General features: G+C 38.7%; 1 protein-coding gene across 1 annotated transcript in view; it reads left to right on the top strand.

The window, feature by feature from the left end:
* Positions 1 to 3425: 3425 nt before the first annotated feature.
* Positions 3426 to 18217, top strand: part of RNF145 (ring finger protein 145) — a 75277-nt gene continuing 60485 nt past the window's right edge. Inside the window, exon 1 of the mRNA XM_070937178.1 lies at positions 3426 to 3857. The gene's annotated coding sequence lies outside the window, so the exon portion shown is untranslated. The remainder of the gene's footprint in view (positions 3858 to 18217) is intronic.

An 18217-nucleotide genomic window follows, 5' to 3' on the forward strand; every position in this document is an offset into this window, starting at 1 on the left:
TTCCATGAAGCAACAATTTCTTATTCTTCCTGGAATAATTCCGAAGAGAGAGTATAACTTGCTGCTACTTTTAGGCCATGCGCTTTGCTTTGTCCCTTGAAGATTTTTCTCTACGGTGCTCAAAATCTCACTGAAACAAATAATCTTTTGACTGATTATTAATCAAAATTGTATAATTACCCCTCTCACCAAAAGTAACCCTGAGCAGGACTCAACAATCAGATAAAAACAAAAATATAAAACACAAAAATCCATATTAATATCATAAAAGTGAGAAATAATATAAGAGGAAAATAGCTCCCTCAACAATGGAATAATCTGAGCAAGTCTCTGGTTGCCTGGGAGACCCAGCCTGACAATATAGCCAAGTCTTGAGGGCCTTCTGGAATATCAAAAGGGATGGCGCTAATCTAATTTCAGGGAGGAAAATGTTCCATAAGATGGATGCCATGACACAGAAGGCATGTCTCTTGGGACTCGCCAAGTGAGTCTCTCCCAGTCTCTCACCAATGCCATCTCTCCCAGATCTTATTGAGCAGGAAGATATAATTTGGGAGAGGCACTCCCTCAGATACCTCAGTCCTATGCCAGGAAGGGCTTTAAAGGTTAAAACCAGCACCTTGAATCAGGGAACAAATTGGCAACCAATGCAGATCCCATTGAAGATCACAGCTATATTTCAGCCATTGATATCAGACTTCAATATTATCTTCCAGATCTCAGAAAAACTGTTTAAACATTTAAAGAAATTTTCCTGCATCCTGCAAACTTATTTTCACATCTCAACAGAGCTTTTGTTTCTGAAAGAAGTGTCTTTTTCTCTAAGAAACAAAAGCTCCCAACTTTTTCAAGTTGACTTGGAATGTTGAAAAATACATTTTTTATTCAGTAAAGCTTTGTAAATTATAATTGCAGATTTTGGAGCAACAAATGACTCTTTGAAATGCTTGACGTGTTTTTTTTAAAAAAACATCTGCCTGGTTGTCTCATTGGAAGATTTATGTATTTCTGAGTCATAATGCTTTCCAGAAAGAAATTCTATCCAAGTTATCTGTGGTTGGAAAAATATGAACTGTCCTTGCAAAAAAACAAGAAAAAGATATTTGTAATAACAAAGCTGTACAAATGCTATGTCAAAAAAACAGAGGGCATGGGAAATTCTCTTCCCCCCATATTCAGATACTATATATCGATATCCAAAGACAGTTTAGTTAGTGGTTAAGGCATTGGACCAATGTACCAGGAATGGGAAACCAACTAGTTCTATTCCTGCCATAGGGATGGAAGTCATCTGAGTGACTTTACCCCAGGCACACTCAGCTCTAGGAAGAAGTAGACAAGAGCAAACAATTTCCAAATATGTTGCTTAGAAAACTATGTGAACTTGTCCCATGCAACAGAAGAAGACTGACTTAAAAGCACTAAAATCCCTCTCTTTTCAGGTAATTCTACACAATTAGAATTGTGTGTTGCTAAAACTATTAAGGTTTATCTGATGAGATAATACTTACCAGTAATTAGTGTTAAGTGGGTTCATTATTCCACAGGTAAGTGCTCATCCTGGAACAAAATGCTTGATACTATCTGATGTAAACAACTTTATTAGAAACATCCTACAAACCTGCCAGATTATTAATAATAATTAATCTTAACAGAGCAATAGCATTTTTTTTAGGCTTACACCAAAAGATATAAAGCTTCTTGGATGAGAAGCAAAACATCTTCAAGGAAAAACAAAGTCCAGCTGTCTTTTGAAAAAACACTTTTAGTACAACCATAACATGGATGACTGAGAATCTCCATAAACATTTAGGCATATATACTACCTCATAGCACTTTACAGCACTCTCTGGGTAGTTTACAATGTAAGCATTATTTGCATATTGCCCCCAACAATCTGGTTCCTCATTTTACCAACCTCAAAAGGATGGAAGGCTGAGTCAACCTTGAGCCCCATGAGGATTGAACTCCAGGTTGTGGGAAGAGTATAATATATAATTTCAGATGTTCAAAAATGAATCACAATGACAGCTGTGATTTGTACCTAAAGCAAAGAAAGAGAACTAAATAAAAATAAATTCCAAAATCATATTCTCAAATACAGTCATTAAAAAAACCCCTGAGATCTGAAAACTTTTTGCTGGGACAACCAAAAGGCTATGTTTATAACTCTTATCCTTCTGAAATTGCAACATTTAACAAACTTTCTTGAACAGATCTTCAGGCCATATTTCGATTCATAGTTGGAAAGGACTGAAATCAATTGGTCAATAAAACTCTAATGATAATCCAAATTTTCATCTGTGTCAAATCAGATGTGCTTCTTGAAATCTGAAAGCATTTTTTGCTATTCACATGCAAGATAACTTAAATCAGAGCAAGTTATGTGGAATGATACATACTTTAATGTTACGTTCTTTGCAAATCTCATCATACAGTAGTTACCATAGAGAGAGTGGATTGCATTAAAACAGAAAGCACAGATTTGTAATGTAGCACTATAATTTTTATCATACTGAATGTCATGAAAGATAATTATGTGTACTAGAATGTGACATGTTTTGTCACTTGCCTTGCCTTCCCCTCCCCTCCCCAGCAAATATACCCATGTCTATGAAGACACCCAGGTTGCCCAGACTATGAGTAGGCATAAGGGAAGATTCCTTTCTCTTCAGGAACATTTTACTCCCATTTATGTTCACTTCCAAATAAACATTAACAGTATTGAGGCTTTTGAGCGTTGGTGTAGAAGAAAACCCCTGAGGATACCATGGATAGCCAATAAACCAAACAAACAGATAAGGCAACAAATCAACCCACTTAAGCATAAATGACCAGACTCAATTGTTCATACTTTGGATATGGGAGGCAAAGAATTAGATCTCTAAATGCTGGGGAAAGCGGTAGAAAAGATAAGAGGACAAGCAGCGGCAAGGTGGATGGACCTGATAGTAGCAGCAGGGATGGGTCCACGGTTGGAACACACGAAGACCAAGTCTGGAATAGATCGTCCTCCTGGAGAAAATCTATGTGGTCGCCAAGAGTCATACCATCCGATGGCACCCAACCTCATTACATTCAAAGTCACTTAAATGGAGCAAGCTCTCGTAAAGCCACCCGGGCATGGTTCCTAGATCGTGCTTCTTCCACGCGCACTTATACCATCCTCCATCCTTACTCGAGCGACGGCACCATTAAATAGCGCGCTTACTTCTTTAGCAAAAGGAAGCTGGAAGGTGAAGCTCTTGGAAAGGCCGGCGGGGATCAGAGAGTCATGCCTGCCCACGTAAAGATGAGATTACCGGATTTGCAGCTCCGAACGGCTTTGGCGGGAACATGGCTGCCCGGGGCAGCCTAGGGGACTGAAAGCAGAGCCGCAAACGCCGCGCTCCCCAGGAGAGGGCGGCCCTCTTCCACTCGCCGCCCGCCACGGCGCAGCCAGCCACTTTGTCTCGATGCCCCCGGAGCGCATGCGCTCTTCGCCGCAAGGGTAGGGGGGCGGAGGAGGCTGCTTTGATCCTGGCGGTTTGTTGGCGAAGCTGGAATCGCGCAACGCAGGAGCTCGCGTGGGCCCCGGACGCCCGTGAATGGGGAAGGAGAGCTCGCTTGGAGTCGGCTTTGTGGCCCTCAGCGGGTAGACAAACCGCGGCGGCAGCGGCGATGCTGCCCTGGAAGCGCGATCGGTTGCAGCCACGCCAGCGCAGGCCAGGCATGGTGCCGTAGCGGCTGTTGGAGGAACTGCGCCGAGGCGGAGGAGGAAGGAAGGAAGGAAGGAAGACGGGAGCCGACGGGCAAAGCAACCAAGGATCCCCCCCTTCTCCAGCCCCGGCTGGGGTGAAGATCAATCGCACGGCCAGGTGAGAGATCCGCACGAGCCAACCGGGTCAGGATCCTTTTTTGGAGCCGCGTCCCCCTCGCCTCTCTCGCGGGTGATTCTTTCCTACGACCCGCTGCCTCTCTCTCTCTTTTCTTCTTCTGTATCCTTCCCTGCTTTTTGCTCCATCTCGGCGTTAACCTTCTTTACACCCCCAAACCCACCTACTCCCATAATCCGGCTTCCTGCCAAGTTGGCTGACTTTTCCCGCTCCCCGGCCCGCAGATCGCAACCCACCACCACCAACAACAACCCCCTGCAACCCGTGCAGCCAGGGCCTTCTCCGCCCCCCTCCCCGCCAAACTCCCAGCTTGACCATTAAAATCGGTGGTCTCTAAAAGGCCCGAGGAAAAACGTTGCAACGCCCCCAATTCCGCCCCTCCCCCGCTTAATGACGGGAGGAAACCCTTTTAACGTCGTCTCCCACCCTCCCCAAGGAACGCCGATTGGTGTCGGGAACCCCCGTCGGTCTTTTTCCTGCTAGGCAGGCGGCGTCGACCGCCTTCGATTGGCAGCTAGCTGTGTTGGGGTTACTAGAGTTCAAACGCGGCGGAGCTTTTTACCCGGGGGCCCGAGACGAGGGGGCCGTTCTCCAACACATTGGTAAATATTGGGCCTTTTGACATTGCGTTCAGCGGTCCGAGGCAGAGAACAGGGAAATCCCCCGATTTTGCACGGAAATGAGGAGGGGGAGACCGTGGGGTGTTGGGAAGACTTCGGTTTCTAAAGAACAGATTGGATTGGTGTGATGCCAGCCATCAGGTTGATAGATTGATTTGGGGGTGGGTGTTTGACCCTGGTTGTGATTTTTATTATGCATCACTTATGGTACTCTGCTTCCTTAAAGAGTTTTGGTCTGGTTGCTATCTGGTTTTGCCCAGAGCAAGAGATAAATGATAAAACCACTAGTTCTGAAATCTGAAAGTTGGTGAAGGAAATAAAAGCCATATCCAAGGTTCCAGATCATGGGGCTAGGACAAAAGGCTTCAGTTTGTTAACAGTTTACTGTTTTATGATCAGTAAATTCCCTTCCTCTTAAAACTTTCCTATTATGTGCAGAAAGTCTACAAGGAAGTGGAGAAGTACAATTATTTTAGAAAGCGAATGCTTATGGGGAAAAAAAGTGCTTTGTTGGAGGGCCTCTGCCTTGCTGCTCTTGCTTATCAGATCAAATTCTGTTAAGCACTTTTTCTTTTCCAAAATTGAAACCTCTAATTATCTTTTCTTTTTTAAAAAAAAAAAATCCATTTGGGACCATTTAGCAACGCAATTCACTGAGTTTGTGCTGAGAGGCAGATAGTTACTGGAAAGCTTTCCTCAAATTAGGTATTACCTTTTCTCCTGGCAAGAACCCAAGAGTCATGTGTTAATGAGTGAGTTGAACTGGTTTGAAGGAAAATGTGATGTTAAAGATACAGTATTACCATGGGCTGTTTCTATATTAGAAAACACAAAGAAATGCTAACTAGTGTTTTTGCTGTCATTCAAATTGGTTTTAATTGAAGTAAACTTCGGAACATAATTTAAAATAATGATCTGTGATTATTCTAGATGTAGTTTGGTTTTTTATTTTACTGATTATGTAAAATGTAATTATGTAAAATACATTATGTAATGTTTGTTAGCATGGAGGTATTTTTCCCCATTTTCTCCTCTAAATATACAACAGTTAATATGTGTTAAGTTCCCCCCTTTTAACTTTAGGTATGCAAAATTGCAATCTTAGGTTTACTATCTTGGAAACAGCAGGGTGAACTACAAATGTTTGAGTTGCAGGTGATATTAACTTATTTGGAAGTAACCGTTGCTATTTAAATTTACAGACTGTGATCAAAAATGTAATTGGGCAACAATTGTTAATCATTTAATTGCTTGAAATTTTTGTTTATTGCATTTATAGTCTAGCTTTTTCTCTGAAATCTCTAGGTCAGTGCATGAGGGCCTTTCCTAAATTTATTTCATATTAGCGACCCTGTAAATTAGACTGAAATAGAAAATGACTAGCCTAAAGTCATTTGGTGAGCCCAGTGCTAGAGTAGAAATGTGAAACTAAGTTTCCTCTTCTCAAATGTAATATTTTTTAATAAATTAAAACACTAATTTGTGTTTGTAATTGTGTTTGGTGGTATGACCTCTTTTGCTTCAGTCTCAAAAGCAAACAGGTCTGATAGTTTTACTATAGTTGTTGATTTTCTTATGGGGAATGGTAGCTTCCAAAGGGCCTGTGTTATACCAAGCAGAAATTTTTCAGCTGTAGCTCTTCTTAAAATAGTGTGAAAGCTCCTTATTTGCTACAGTTCTACTTCTTTTATAGCTGTTTGAGGCATAACAACCTTGCTGGAGAAAAGGTTAGTATCCCAGTTTGACTGTGATCTAAGGGGGAAATAAAATTCTGTTTGTTAAGGAAAAACAGGCTTCTGTGAGTTATAACAATGTCTCATATATTTTCAAAATAAGGACTTAGTTCACATACCATACTAATCTGTGGTTTGCTGAATAAATTGTAATTGGTTGAGTTGGCTCTTTGTGCTGAGCCAGAGACCATGTTTTAGAAATCATAGGGGCTGATTTTTCACAGATTGACTATTTAGCACATTTGGTGAATCTTTTGAAAAGCAAGCAGATCACCTTATGCTGTTTTGGTCTACAATTCTCATCATCCTTTGTCATTACCAATGTTTTCCAATGTTAACTGATATTCTGAACATTGGAGGGCACCGGATTGCTATTCAATTGCTGAAAATAATATGAGAATGAACCATGGACATAATTTGAATAACAACAAGAAAGTCCACTTTGTCCATCTCCACTCCAAAAGAAATCAATTGGACAAAAATCTAACTTCAGTTTCCCTCAATTTCTGATATCTCTGGGAAAGTGTATATGAACTGTAGCTAAACTATAATTTCTAGGCAGAATTTGTGCTAGCTAGCTAGCTATTTACTCATTCATTCATTCATTCATTCATTCATTCATTCATTCTTTGGCATATGAGAACATGACAGAACAGAATTAAATTCACAGTCCACATTATTGTAAGTAAAACTTCTAAGTGGGTATGACAGTGGCCTCATAACCTCATATCCAGGCAATCACCTCTTTCATTGCTTCCTGTAGGTCTTGTAGGAAATCAGAAAACATATATCGTGGACAATGTGGCACAATATGTTTAATAGTTTGCATGTCAGGACCACAGTCACAACAAAGGGAAACTTTCCATCCCCACTGATATAGGGCAAAGGCACTTCTTCCAGTATTAGACCTAATTCTGTTCAGTTTTGTTCAGATAGAGCAAGGTTGGTCAAGACCAGGTGGTTTGGTAGAGGGATCACTAATGGTCAGGTTGGGCCAGTTTTCTCTCCAGGCATTCTCTGGGTTAAACTGGGTACATACTAAGTGAATAACTATTTTCCATGCTGACCTACAGGACTTCAATCTTGTGATGGACTGCACATTGTCCTGGTGAATAAGGAGGGCCTTGTTATTCGGCATTCTTGACCACAGTCGAACAAGAGCTTGTTGTCTTCTAATGTGGGGTGGTATGATATTACTAAGGACTGGTAACCAGTGCACAGAAGTGAGATGCAGTGTGCTGGAGTTGATAAGCATTGTCTGGTGGAGTTGCACGTCGACTATATATGTGTGGGTGCTATTAAACCACACACTGACACAATATTTAGCTGTGGAATAAACCAAAGCCAAGATTGTTGTTTGTAGGGTGTTAGCATCAGCACCCCAAGATGTTCAAGCCAGTCTGTTCAGTAAGTTATGGTGGCTTTTCAATTTTGCAGCAGTTTTTTTGCAGATATTGTCAGGAAGTTAGTGATCTGTCCAGTGTAATCTGTAAGTACTTCCAAGAGTTATTACATTGTAACATACAGTTCCAGTACTTCACTGAAGGCTGGTAATTTGCATTTCTATTGCTGAGGTGTAATGTGGCTACTTCTGTTTTTGTTAGGCTTGATTGGAGGCACCATTTTTTCAAGTAGTTATCCAGTTTCTGGAGATCTTGAGAAAGGGTGTCCTCCTTTGTGCTGAGGAAACATTGAATAACCTTTCTTATGCCTTAAGAAAACTTTAAGCACACTTTTCATTGTCTTTCAGTTACTCTTGTGGTAGTTCAAATATTGGAAGTGCAATTCATGTTTTAAATTCTGGCTTTCTTTTGAACTAATCTATTGTTTCGTACTGTTGTGCATCATTTGAATTAAAATGCTTAACTTTTTTAAAGCTGCAGAATCATGAATGGTTATCAAGGGTCCAATGATCTCAAAAATCACTGATCAAAACATACTAAGGTTGCTATACAATTTTCAAATCTCTGGGATGAATGAATTCAAGAGACTTCTCTTGAATTCTGTAAAGTTTTTTTTTTTTCAGGATCAAAACTATCATTCAGACTTAAGTTTGAACTTAGGTTTATGGAGTTTGAAACTCCATAAACTTATTTATTTCTGCGACCAGTATTATCAACTTGAATTTTAACTTTTATATACCGGTAACTTTTTTTATATAACTTGTTTTTATAGCTCTGCTATAATTTTGGGTGTGTAAAAAAGGAACCTGGTTCAGTTCTTTGAACTATTTCATATTTTGTATTACAGGTACTCCTTGACTTGTGACCACCATTGGAATGGGATTTCTAGTTGTAAGCTATTACATCATAAATTGAGACATTCATGAGACTACACCCAATTTTAGGAAATTATTTTAGTGGTCAGTAAGTGAATTATCAGGATTGTTAAGCAAATTCTATGGTCATAAGTGTGAACCCATTTTTCTGAATGAGCATTTTTGCAAATCACAACCATGTGACCATGGGATGCTGCAAACAGTTGTAAAAGCAAGAAGGCTGCAAGGTACCCAAAATGCAATCAGATGAATGTGGGAAGGGGTGTGGCACAGCATTTTATGATAGCCAGAGGTGCTTTATGTGCCGTAAACACCCATTCTGGGCTGGTCGTAATTTTGAACAGTCATTAAGTGATCGGTTGTAAGTCAAGGACTACTTATACAACAGTTTTAGAACAGCAATTTGGGCTTACTAATTGGTGAGTAGTAACTTCTTTTCTGATTATTAATCAAGATTAATGATTGTAACTATGATTTATGACCTTTGACCTACCACTTAATTGTTTGATTGAGAGCTTATTCTCTGTGAGACAAATTCCTTTTGTGTCCAATCACACTTGGTCAATAAAGCTATTCTATTCTATTCTATTCTATTCTATTCTATTCTATTCTATTCTATTCTATTCTATTCTATTCTATTCTATTGATTTAATTTTCCGATCATTTAAATTAGGGGGAGGGCATCTTTAACCGTTGCTTCAGCCAATAGATTTTATTGGTCTGGCTCTAACATACTAACAACCAAATATGGAAGAAGTTGTTTAATTCCCCAGACCAATCAAGAAATTTTGGATATCGCTTTTCTCATGTTAATTTTCACTTTCCTTATTTTTCCAAATCTAATATGGTGGGAAAATGTCCTGACCAGCTTTCTGTCACTGGACAGAGGCTGCCTGGCTAGAATCCCTGGGGATCCAAACTACTTCAGTTATTTAATTAGCAGGGTGAAATGCTGAAGTAGCTTTTCACTTAATCTGATAAATGATAGCATCTTTTGTGGATTTCTGGTTAGCATGTACATTTCCGGTTTATTTGTTTAGGGTTGCTTTCAAGAAGATTCCAGCATGTGGCAAAAAGATTGGACAGAGTTAGTTGGAGCTTAAACATCAAACACCCTCCCACAATGGAGGCCCACTCTCTCACACACCCCTGCCTATATTTGCTGAAATAATTCATTTCATTCTTCTGGATCTGAGCGCTGGTAGGGTGTGCCTCCTTATGGAAGCACTGTAAGCAGTAGTCTAGCAAAAGAGTCTCGGCAAACTGTTATCCATTTTAGTTTTATTAGAAAAGGATCCCTTACTGTTAAAGGCATTGTGCTAAATAGCTGCCTATAAATGCTTCTGTCAGGAAGCAGTTACACATTATTCTGTGAACTGTGCAGAGAGTTTAGTTTGTTTATTAAGGTTTCTTTAGTAGTTAAACATTGTATTATAGCTTGTTTCTTTTGTACTGGTTTCTCTTTAAGCTATGGCAGCTGCCCAGAACAACCTTACTCTGTTACATGTTTCTCTTTCATTTGGTTCAGTGAACCATAGTAGCTACACCTGGCAAAAGTTAGTAAATGCATGCTGTAACATTAGGGCAGAATCTTGCAGGTTTTTGAACTGTTTCAGCAGGCATTTTCTTATTTGCTCTGCAGAAGTGCACTAGAACTAGCTTTTGACTTCTCTTTGTCCTGTTGACAGGAAAAAAAAACTGCTCTGAAATAAGTTGAGAACCAGTTTAGTAGCGTTATTTACATTTAAAACAGTTTGCACATCTCAGCATTTAGCCAAATAATGCTGCATAGTTCTGTTTTCTCAAGCATTTTCAGGCAAGAATACAAAAATCTTGTCTTGGATGCTAGAAAAGCTGGCAATAAATATTAACAAACATATATTATGTTTGAAGAGAAGTAAGATTTGTGAAGAAATGCGTAAGATAGGAAATCCCCACTTCTTTTTAAATTAAATATTGAAGACAGAGAAAGAAGAGGGGGAAAAAGTTTCCCTTTTCTCTTAAACATGAAGACATATTTAACAAACAATGGGCCAGGTGAGACAGGGATACAGGAACAGTGTGTTAAGGCGTTTATTTCTCTCTCGCCATTTGCAATAGTGGTTAAAAGGCGCAAAGAGAAAAGATGCAGTCCCCACCAGTATGTTTTGCTAAAGGAGCATTCAGGGTGGATAAAACTAATCGATATACATTTACTGCACCATGAAATTAACTTTGCTACCACAAGATGTGTGGTGGCTTCCAGTTTTCTTTTTCCTTCAAGAAAAGGATCAGACCAATTCATGTAAGTCAGGGAGATCGATGTCTCTTAGCCTTGGTGGCAGCGTGACTTCCCCTGAAGGCCATCCTCTGAGAGCATGGTGGCCTTACTTGTGCAGTTGGTCGGCCGCTATGAGAATAGACTGCAGGACTAGATGGGCCAAGTATCAAATCCAGCAGAGCACTATTTAGGTTCTTATGTTCCAGTGTTTGAAAAGAGAAACGGCAATCGTAACTGAACATGTGAACAAGGTTTTTGTACATATAAAATGTATTTGATCAGCTTGACATAAAACCAGGGGTGAAATGCTCCCTGTTTGGATCGGATCGCCCGATCCGGTAGTGATGGTGGTGGGTGGTTCGGAGAACCGGTAGCAAAAATCCCTGCACCCCACCCCCATGCCCAGCTGAGCCGCGCGATCATCAGAGGATGTTTTTTTTTACTTTTAAAACCATTTTTCTACAACCTCTTCAGCCAAAAAATGCTTTTAAAAGTAAAAAAAAAAAAGTCTCTGATGATCACACGGCTCAGCTGGGATCATCAGAGGCTTTTAAAAGCATTTTTTCTACAACCACTTCAGCCGAAGAGGTTGTAGAAAAAAAAGAAATGCCTTTAAAAGCCTGTGGCGATCCCAGCTGAGTTGCCTGATCGTCAGGGGCTCCTGAAAGCATTTTTTTCTGCAACCTCTTCGGCTGAAGCCACGCCCACAGAACCTGTAGTAACAAATTTTAGATTTCATTCTTGCATAAAACCAACATGAAATATAAAACATTTAATGAAATATTTGTTTTGTTCTGGAAAGGTAACGCTTTACAAATCCATGATTATCTTTTGAGAACTTTAAAATGACATGCATACTAATTTATCTTAGACATATTAGTTCTTCTAGACATTAGAACTTCAGGTTTGGATAAAAGTTTAACCTGTTGTAACAGCTCATTCCTCTCCCAGGGATGAGATGAATAATATAAGTGTGAAGGCAAGCAAATGCCAAATTATATTTGGAGAGGTTAATATCTATTACCTAATGCCTTCCAATCAAGAGTTGATATCTAAATGTGGGCTACATCCTACTTTAGGGAAATAGACTTCTGCTCATGTAATCAGTTTTCTTGCTCTTGTCCTTTGTATGATGTCTAACAGCAGCTGAGAATAAGTTGATGCTTTTGGCATTTCTGTGAATTCATTCTACCATGACTTTTCATTCCCCTGGTTGTGGTCAATATTGAATTCAGCCCAAGGTCTGCTTGGAAGAAGGCAGGAGTTCAATTTAGGTACTAGGTGTAGTGTATAAGGTAGCATTAGAATTGTACAGATTTTAAGTGGATGTGCATTAACAATAAACAATTTAAGGGTGTAAATATAATGTGCCTGGTTGCCCAACTGAAATGGACAGCAACAAACATGAAAATTCTTGCCTGGAGATGATTGGCTGGTTGGAACATATGGTAAAAGCAATAATCTGTATTCTTTGGTGACTTGGAACAGCAGGCTCCTATCTATAGCTAAATGAAAATATGTTAACTATACCACCCATTTATTCTTCTCCAAACCTGGCATAACAATGTATCTGAGCTATGATGGCACACTGGTTATAATGCAGGACTGCTGGGCTAATTCACTGCTCACTCCAGGAGTTCAACTCTGAGTGGCTCAAGGTTGAACTCGGCCTTCTATCCTTCTGAGATCATGCAAGTAAAATGAGGACTCAAATTGTTGGGGGCAATATGCTGACTCAGCAAACTGCTTAGAGAGGGGCTGTAAAGCACTGTGGAGCGATATAAAGGCTGAACGCAATTGCTATTGCTATTTTTATCTGGCTATGGGCAGAGGTTTTTGGTTGTAACAAAATGCATTACATTTTGTTACATTTACAAACTTACATTTTGAAGCATGTAAGTTTGTTTGTGTATGTGTAAGTTTCACAAGCCTGTAATAGGTGAAAATGATATAAAATAAGAAATTGTGCACGTTTCATATAAAGGGACAATATGTTGTTCCTTTTCTCCACTATGATACAGTTGCTGAGGGCTACCACCCAGAATCACTTGTTGAGGTGGGCAGCTAAAGACAAACAAACAAAAAATTCATTAAGAACTAATATCATCTATAGATAAGTTGGAAGTGGAATTCCCAGAACCTTTCTCTCTCGCTGTAATTTATTAGCATGTGGTTTGTTATTCATTTATTACTGGCATAGATCTGCTTGCAGTACAACAGATGGGAAATATATGGGTTTCTTGACCTAATTTCAGAAGCTTTTTGCAAACAATTCAAACTTTTTGCCAACGTAATCAGATCCTTTTCCAACTGTGTGCTGGAGGGGAGGGTGGGAAAGATATGGAGTGATGTCACAAAAAGGAGATTTACCTTTAAAACTACAGAGAACGTGTTGCCCTCAGCATTGGACTTCAACATTGGAACCCCCAGTGCACTTTTCCTGAGTGTTCCACAAAATAAAAAATTAAATAAAAACATTGGGGACTTTTTTTAGTGCTCCCAGTAAGGAATCAATGAAAGGCTTTTTCCTCAGTCATTTTCTGTGACCTTAGAAGATCCCAGAATATGGGCAAATTGCCCTGTAAATTAGAGTAGATTTACATCAGATTCATATAAATAATGGTTTATATCACTAGTTGGGAAGATTTCATTTTAAATTTAACTCACCCATTATTCTCAAGTCTGGAAGGCTCTATAATTTCTAATAAAATGTATTTTTGTTTGGAGTAACACAAATTTATATTCTTCAGGATTCAACAGTACTTGCAGATTTGGTTTTTAGAAGGTACATATTATATAGACTAATTAATCAGATTTTGTTCCAGATAAATTTAATCTTAACGGGCAATGTTTCTTACCCCTAATTATAGACTATTTATAAAAATTTGCCCCAAATAGGATCTGTTTTATGGCCTGCTATCATGTTTAGAATTGATTGATATACCAGAAGCTTATCCTCAAATCTTCAGGATCAGGATTGTAGGAATTCACTTTGTATTTTGCTTTCAATGCCTTTCCCCTGGCCATGAATATACGGTATATGTTCCGGCGGCGATCTCAGCGCGTTAGGGACGAAAGGGGCGATGCTCCGCTCCTGAGTCCCTAACAATCCCGCATCTGGAGCCGAAACAGGCGCTATTGATCTCGTAGTGATCAATAGTTTAAAGGGGAACATCTTAGGACCTCGGAGGAGATCACAACTTCTCCGAAGGTACAAGATAAAGCCCTTAATCCAGAGTGAGGAAAAACCAGCCTTACGGGGCTGGCCGGAGGCGCTGATAACTGTATAAGAGGGAAGCGAAGATTGAAAACTATAAGAGGTCATCAACAGAAGACTATTATCTAGAAAAACCCAAAAAACTACCTGATAGTAAGAAGCAGCACTGGTGGAGGAGAAACCCGAAAAAAGAAAGAGGATAAGCGGCGACGGAAGATAGATCGGAACGGAGCCATTTTGAAAGCAAAGTGACAGCGCAAAAATCTGAACAGCTGAGTGTACAGTGAGAATGGAAGAAGGTAATTCCTATGAATACTGCGACGAGAATAGTGAATAATTTAAAAAGATTTGGATATTATTATTGGATTTTATAAGTGTGGACTGGATTGAGCGGAGTGAGTTGGATAAAAAATAAAATAAGAACGGACCGTGCAGCACCGGAGTGAGCGGAGAGAGCGTGTGCAGTGTGGAGTGCCGGAGATCGGAGGAGAGGAGAGGAACCTGGACGGATCTTTATATACTGATTGTATTGGATTTTACTGATGAGGAGTTGCCAGAGTGGATTGAACTAGATAATTCGAGAAAGAAAACGTTTGTGGGAGAGTGAGGAGAGTTGGGACAAACTCCGGTAAAATTGATTGGAGTGGATTTATACAAACTATCTTTTAGTGATACTTCTTGCGAAGATTAGGATACAAAACTGATACAAAGTGTGAGGGACTTTGATTATTTGACTACCAGACTACCAGAGACTGAACTGTTTGGATTGAACAATTTAAATATTGACTAATAGCTGATGAACCAGACGATAAGGACTTAAATAGAGGATATAACATTACACCCTTGGGACCGGATGTGGATTCAAATAATAGGAACACAGAGGACTATAGATTAAATTGGATGGTGGAATAATCAAAGTGAACAGGGTGATTCAGACCTTTGGAACCGTATTTGGTTGGAAGAAAGATAAGTTTACATAACACCAAGAAAAATAAAAGACTATAGTTAATGGACAATATATATATACTTGGTACGATTTAAGTTTATTCTACTATATATCATAAGATACCAGACCCGGAAAATAACCTTTAATAACTTATTAGTTTTTCTCTTAAGCAGTTTGTCTAATTTGTCTATTCGAAATTAATCAAACAATTATAGCATATTATCTTTAATTATATTTAATCAATTTATTCATATACAGTAAATTAATTTAAATAATTAGATAGAACTATAATTAAACTGATATTGATACTATTTTAGAACTATTATAATAAAATACATTTTATTCTGTAAGTAATTGAAGAATAAGGTAATTAATGAATTGTTAGAAGCTTACATTTTCCCCGTTGTTCCCCCCTTCTCTTGCTTCCCCCCCTGCTTTCCTTTTTGCTCTTTTCCCAATATCGTATTATTAATTAGAAATATTCTGAAAAAACCTTGTAAAAATAATCCTGCATCCAGGTTATAAACACTATATGTGAGAATTTTATGAAATTGTGGGCAAAAATAATAAGCATAATAGATATGGCAACCTCAAGCATACCAACTACTATTAAATCAACCAAGAAAATATCTCCAACCCAAACACTATTGGTGGCTTCCCCGGTTCAGCAGAAGACAGGGGAAACAACAGATAAAGAAAAGACTAACATAGGTATCCAAAACATCCAAGCTGCCCTTGCAATGATCCAGGAGGGAATGAAAAGGATGGAAGATAAGATGACCGTGAATCATGATGAAACCAAAAGGAACCATGAACAAACAATAGGGGAAATTAAAGATGAGATTAGAAATATAGATGAGAAAATAGAGAAAATTCAACAAAATATAACCGAAAACGAACAGAGAATCCATAAAGTTGAGGAAAAGGCGGAAGCCACAGCTACCAGGTTGGAACAGATGGAGAATCAACAAGCGACAAGGAGTCGAGACACAGAAGATGCATTGACATTTCTTGAAATGGAAAAGGCATCTTTCTACTTAAGATTTCAAAATATAGAAGAACAGAGAGATGAAGACTTGGGCGAAATTATGGTTGGAATCTTGGCAGAGGCGACACATAAAGATAAAGATGAAATAAGAGGTGGTATCGATGAAATTTACAGGGCCTTCACAAACTATGCCAGAAGAAACAAACTCCCTAAAGAAGTACACATCAGATTTATGAAAAAAACAATGAAAGAAGAAATATACCGAAAGATGAGAGAGGAGACAGTTATGTACAAAGGGAGGGAAGTTCTAACGCTAAAACAAGTACCGAGAAGGGCCAGGGATAGGAGAAGAGAATATAACTTCTTAACCCGGCAGTTAAATAAACTCAAGATAAAATTTAGATGGCTTATACCAGAAGGAGTACTCATTTCTTGGGAAGGAAGAAAATTTCGAATCGACACCATAGAAAAAGCCCAGGACTTCGCAGATCAACATTTAGGATATGAAGGAGAACAGGAGAGCAGAGGAGGCAGAGAAGATTCAAACCCCAGTGACCAAGAAGAGCAACCAACAAACAAGGAGGACAAGGAACGGAAGAAGGGAAAGCCGGGGAAGGAGGAAATGATGGGGATTACACAAAGAGTCACAAGAAACACAACAAAACTTAAAATAACAGACAAATAAACAACACTAGGAATGGAAGAAGAACTAAAACTCATTTCTATAAATATAAATGGTCTAAACTCACCAAGCAAAAGACATCAGATATTCACTAAACTGCAAAAATTAGGAGCAGATATAATCACGTTACAAGAGGTACACATAAAAAAACAACAGAAAAAATTACTCGAAAATAAAAAATTAGGAGTAATGTACACATCCTTAGGCAACTGTAAAAAAAGGGGAGTTGTAATATATGTTAGAGACCATATAAGAACAAAGCCAATATATGTGGACAAAGAGGGTCGAGTCTTAATAATAGAAGTAAAACTGGAAACAAAAATAATACTGTTAGTAGCCATCTACGCTCCAAATGGAAACCAAATAGATTTTTATAAAAAATTACACGATAAATTAAAAGAGTTGGATTATGAAAATATCTGCATTGTCGGAGATTTTAATGCAATTGTCAACACACGAGAAGACTACTACAGTAACAGGAAGAATAAGATCAAAAGGAAGACACTGCCACAAACATTCAAGAATTTGGTACAAGAAATGAGTCTACATGACACTTGGCGAGAATTAAATAATACAACCAAACAGTACACATACTTTTCTGGCCCACATCAATCGTGGTCAAGATTGGATATGGCTTGGATGACACCCCAACTAAGTAAAGAAACACACGACGTAGAAATTATGCCTAACATATGGGCCGACCACAACCCCATTAAAATAATTTGGAAAGGCTCCCGAAAACAAAAGAGATGGAAAATGGACACAAGTATTATAAAGGAAAAAGAGTATCTACAAATGATAGAAAAGGAGATTAAGATATTTTTCCAAATTAACACAAAGGACCAAACATCGTTACAAAATTTATGGGACACGACGAAAGCATATATTAGGGGCTTAACCATTGCATACGTGGCAAAAAGAAAAAAAGAGAAACAAAGAATCAGGAATGACTTATTGGAAGAAATCAAGATAGAGGAAACTAAATTACAACAGCACCCTAATAATAAGATAGCACAGCAAAAACTTAATTTGGCTAAACACAAATTGAATTTGACTACAAAAGTTGATTTGGCACAAAAAATAAAAATGGCAAAACAGACCAACTTTGAACATGCAAACAAAACTGGACGCTGGTTAGCTCATAAATTAAAAAAGCAAACAGACAAAAGAATTATACACCAACTCCAGGACTAATCAGGAACTTTATTCCACACACACGTAGATAAGAAAAACATAGTCAAAACATTCTTTCAGAATCTCTATCGGCAGGAAGATGTCCCGGAAGACCAAATTCAAAAATACTTAGTAAAGTGAATATTACACAATTCGAAGAAGAGCATAGAGAGACCCTGAACCGCCCCATAACAATGATTGAATTGACTGAAGCTCGCAAAAAACAAAAGAACAATAAAACTCCAGGACCAGATGGAATTCCTACTGAATTTTATAAACACTCCCAACAAGAAATAGACGAAATATTGCTACAAGTCTTCAACGCAGCATTATTGACAGCTGAAATCCCAAAATCATGGACAGAAACCATTATTACGTTAATACACAAAGAAGATTTAGATCCGACCCAAATTAGAAATTACAGACCCATTTCATTACTCAATGT

Source organism: Pituophis catenifer, unplaced genomic scaffold, assembly GCF_029215685.1.
Source record: "Pituophis catenifer annectens isolate HBS135680 unplaced genomic scaffold, rPitCat1.0.hap2 SCAF_2, whole genome shotgun sequence".
Taxonomy (NCBI): domain Eukaryota; kingdom Metazoa; phylum Chordata; class Lepidosauria; order Squamata; family Colubridae; genus Pituophis; species Pituophis catenifer.